The sequence below is a fragment of the Coffea eugenioides genome, chromosome 10 (genome assembly GCF_003713205.1).
Source record: "Coffea eugenioides isolate CCC68of chromosome 10, Ceug_1.0, whole genome shotgun sequence".
Taxonomy (NCBI): domain Eukaryota; kingdom Viridiplantae; phylum Streptophyta; class Magnoliopsida; order Gentianales; family Rubiaceae; genus Coffea; species Coffea eugenioides.
The window spans coordinates 7,934,547-7,939,890 of record NC_040044.1 but is presented as its reverse complement, the minus strand read 5'-3'; positions in this window follow the sequence as shown (position 1 = coordinate 7,939,890).

The window sequence follows — 5,344 nt, the reverse complement described above, 5'->3', positions numbered from 1 at the left end:
CAACCAAAGTGTTATTATTTCTTCCAAACTCCAAACATGCATTTGAAGTACCTCGCAAGTATCTGAGAATCCACTTCACAGCCTGCCAATGTGTTTTACCAGGACAAGACATATATCTGCTAACAACACTGACTGCTTGTGCAATATCTGGACGAGTACAAACCATTGCATACATAATACTGCCGACTGCACTGGAATAAGGAACTCGTGCCATATAATCTTCCTCTTCATCTGATTTTGGTGATTGAGCAGCAGATAGCCGAAAATGGCTAGCAAGAGGAGTAGATACTGGTTTAGCATCTTTCATGCCAAAACGCTCCAAAACTTTCTCAAGGTAATTTTTCTGGGTCAAGAACAACTTCCCTACTCCTCGATCTCGCTTGATATCCATGCCAAGAATTTTCTTAGCTGCTCCCAAATCTTTCATTTCAAATTCACTATTTAACTGCAGTTTCAAAGTGTGAATTTCTGACAAATTCTTGGCAGCAATGAGCATGTCATCAACATAAAGCAGCAAATAAATGAAAGAACCATCATTTAACTTCCGGAAGTAAACACAACTATCATACATGCTCCTCAAATAACCATGACCCAACATAAAGGAATCAAACCTTTTATACCATTGTCTTGGAGACTGCTTCAATCCATATAAGGATTTCTTCAATCCATATAAGCAAACATGGTCTTCCTTACCTTCAATCTCAAAACCCTGGGGTTGCTTCATATAAATTTGTTCTTCAAGTTCGCCATGTAAGAAAGCTGTCTTAACATCAAGCTGCTCTAACTCCAAATTATACATGGCTACTAAAGCAAGCAAAACACGAATAGAGCTATGTTTAACAACAGGTGAGAATATATCATTAAAATCAACACCTTGTACCTGACTATAGCCCTTTGCAACTAATCGTGCTTTATACCTTGCATCTTCAACCCCTGGAATACCTTCCTTCTTCTTGAAGACCCATTTGCATCCAACAATTTTCTTAGCTGACGGCGGCTTTACAAGAACCCAAGTTTCATTACGATGAATAGATTCAATTTCTTCATTCATCGCAATCAACCACTTTGCAGAATCATCACAAGAAACTGCTTCTGAATAGGTGGAAGGCTCACCAACTGCATCAGTTTCTTCTGCAACAGACAAAGCATATGCAACTAAATTTGCATATCTTTGTGGTGGTCGAATGTCTCTCCTTGCTCTATCTCTGGCTATGGAATACTCTTCTTCTTCAGAACTATCTTCAACAGTAGATTCAGGTGTATCTACTGGCATTTGAATAGAAGATTTGGTCTGAGAAGGACCAGAACTGCCAATATCAAGCTCCACCTGCTTCTGTGTACTATCAGTGGTACAAGGACTAGAAGACTCCTTCTTGGAAGATAACATAGACAATTCATCAAAAGTAACATCTCTACTGATCACAAATTTTGGAGATTTGGGATCAGGACACCATAATCTGTATCCTTTCACCCCAGAAGCATACCCAAGAAAAATGCACTTTTTAGCCCTAGGCTCCAATTTTCCATCATTCACGTGCATGTATGCTGGACACCCAAAAACTTTTAAATTGGAGTAATCAGCAGGAGTACCTGACCAAACTTCCTCAGGAGTTTTGAAATCAAGAGATGCAGAAGGAGAACGGTTGACAATATAACAGGCCATATTGATCGCCTCTGCCCAAAAGTCGTTTGTCAACCCTGCATTAGAGATCATACACCTTGCTCTCTCCAAAAGAGTTCTGTTCATACGTTCGGCCACACCATTTTGTTGAGGCGTCATCCTGACGGTGTGATGCCGAACAATTCCTTCATTCTTGCAGAATTCATTAAATTCACCTCCACAAAATTCCATGCCATTATCTGTTCTCAACCGCTTAATGTGTTTTCCTGTTTGCTTCTCAATCAAAACTTTCCATTGCTTGAAAGTTAGGAAAACATCATTTTTATGCTTAAGAAAATATACCCAAACTTTCCTTGAATAATCATCAATGAAAGTCAACATGTACCTGGCACCACCTTTAGAAGGAGCACGAGAAGGACCCCATAGATCTGAATGAATGTAATCAAGAGTACCTTTTGTCTTGTGAATTGCTGGTGAACTGAAACTGACTCTTTTCTGCTTCCCAAAAATACAATGTTCACAGAATTCCAATGGCCCGGTACTTTGACCACAAAGAAGTCCCTTTTTGCTTAGTATGCCTAAGCCTTTTTCGCTCATGTGCCCCAAACGCATATGTCATAATTTGGTGATGTCTGTATCTGACAAAGATGATGTTGAAACAGCAGCAGCACCTGTAACAGTAGATCCCTGCAAAATATACAAAGTACCAGATCTGTGTGCCTTCATAACAACAAGAGCTCCTCGAGTAATTTTGAGAACTCCGTCTCCACCTGAATACCTGCACCCAATAGACTCAAGAGTGCCCAAAGAGATGAGATTTTTCTTCAAATCTGGAACATGTCTAACATCTGTGAGCGTCCTCACAATACCATCGTACATTTTAATCCGGATTGTGCCTTTGCCAACAACTTTACAAACAGCGTTGTTGCCCATTAAGACAACTCCACCTTCAGCTGATTCATATGTTGAAAACCAGTCCCTATTGGGACACATATGATATGAACAACCCGAATCTAAAATCCACTCATTGTTAGACCTAAAATTATTTTCCGTTGCACAGAAAATGGTTCCATCATTCTCATCAGCTGCTATACTAGCCTCAGCGGATTCAGTATTTTTCTCAACAAATTTCCCTTTTTGCTTTTCTTTATTTTTCAATTTAAAGCAATCAGAGATAACATGGCCCTTCTTTTTACAATAATTGCACACCACATTTTTATGTCTGGATTTGGATCTACTTCTATTTTCTGTGTTTCTCTTTTCAGATCTACCCCGAACAAACAAGCCATCGGCTTGACTCCCACTAGTTTCCCCAGTAATATCCCTATCTATCTGCTCTTTAGATTTTAATGCAGATTTAATTTCCCGATACGAAATTGTTTCCTTTCCATAAATCATAGTATCGCGGAAATGCTTAAAAGACTGGGGAAGGGAACACAAAAGTAATAGGGCTTGATCTTCATCATCAATTTTCGAATCTATATTCCCCAAATCCATAATAATGGAATCAAATTTATCAAGATGGGAGAGTATAGATGTACCTTCAGACATCCGAAGCATGTACAAACTCTGCTTCAAATATAGCCGATTTTCGACTGTCTTCTTCATATACAAGGCTTTCAATTTATCCCACATAGCCTTGGCCGAAGTCTCCGTTGCTACCTCACGCAATACCTCATCGGAGAGGTTTAAGATTATGCTGGATCTGGCCTTCTTATCCATATCGGCGAAATCCGCATCCTTGACATCTTCTGGTTTGTTCTCGATTCCGTGAATCGCTAGATCAACTCCGTCTTGAACAAGAATGGCCTCCATCTTGAGCTGCCACATTCCGAAGTTGACATTCCTGTCGAATTTCTCGACAACCGTCTTTGTTATCGTCATTGTTGCCACAAATTCTGTAACTTGAAGTTTGTCTCAAAAAACTGGCCAAACAAATATGCAAGTCTCGTGAGCGGGCCCCACAGGGTGAGCGGGCCCCACGAGATAGGCGGGCCCCACGGGATGAAAGGACCCCACAAGGTGAGCGGGCCCCACGGATAAACGGACCCCACAGGATGAGTGGGCCCCACAGGATGGACGGACCCCACCAGATGAACGGGCCCCACCAGATGAACCTGTCTTGCAAAATATAACAACCAGCTCTGATACCAGTTTGTTAGGACCGGGCCAGGAATAGACAAACTCAAGTTAGCACAAAGTAGGCGGTATAACCGACCATATAATAGATAGGCGGTAGATACCAGCCATATAATAATTAGGCGGTAAAACCGACCATATAAAGACGGATAACAAAGCAAATAAAAGACACAGAAGATTTACGTGGTTCGGTCAAATTGACCTACGTCCACGGGCGAGGGAGGAGCAATATTTCTACTATGAAGAAGAAATACAAAAGACCGTAGGAAAGTGGTTCCTAGGCCAATAGGCACTTACAAAAGAGTTTAGAAAATATTCCTAAACTCAAATCAAGAGAGCCTAAAATATTTAACTGAATGGGCTAGATGACTCAAGAAGCTAATAGCCCATATAACTCTCTTGAGTGGTGCACTTAAACTTCTCAAAGGCCTTCTCTATTTATAGGAAACAATGGAGGCTATTCCCTCAGCTTCTGGCGATGTGGGATTACAAAATTCTGCCACAGTCAAGAATCAAGAATTGCGGCTGCAGCAAGAAGTCAAGAGTTGCTGCTGTGGCTTGACTTTAACAATCTGTTTCCACATATCCTTTGGAAATCTTGATGCTTCTGATGAGATGAGAATCAAAGCAAGAAGAAGACTGAAGAGCATGAACTTATGCCTCCTACAAGAACCTGACATGACAAATAGTTCAAGAAGAACTACAGAGTAGAGCTCGCATTTTGCGAATGCAAGCTCTATTCTAACCTCGCATTCATGAAATGCGAGCTCTACTGAGCTCGCATTTCGCGAATGCGAAGACCCCCCGGACGGAATCCATTGCCAAAATCACCCCTTTTGTAGAATTTTTTTAAAATTCATCACAAAATTAGAAATTTCTCTTAATTATACCTGATGCTCTTCTGTATCTTCCAACTTGTTTATGCTTTTTATGTCGTCTGCCACTTCAATTACCGACGTTAATATAGACATCCAACTCATAATTGCTTTTGCTCTTATGTACTTATCCTCGAAGAAAGATGTGCCATATTTTTCTATTTGAACTAATCTACCATATTGCTAACCATAAGTGCACACTCAACATGCAAAGCCATTGTATTTCTTTACAATTATTTTGAGCGATCGTAAACAATTTTTTCCAAATTAAATGTACCAAGAGATAGCCATGCACTAATGCAGCTAGGATTTTCAACCAACCCTGGCCATAGGGCTTTTCCTGAAATTAGGAGAACATTTTCAAATTTTTTATTACTTGGGAAAAAAGGTATAATAGATTGATATTTTATATAACAAATACATAACAGTCAATTTGTGAAACAAAAAAAACTTGAGTGACGTTTCAAAAAAAAAAAAAAGAATCTTATGATTTTCTTTCTGTAAGCAGAAAACGAAAAGCATCATACTGTAATGCCTAAAGTTTGAACAAAGGGGAAAATCTGAAGAACTACAGTTGAGTTAAGTATTTTGATGCATGTATAGAGATGGTATTTCATAAGGAAACAACTTTGGGCATTCAATTCTATGCTACTGGACTGGTAGCATCAATCTATGTCCAATTGCATCCAGGAATCAGCAGAATTACAAC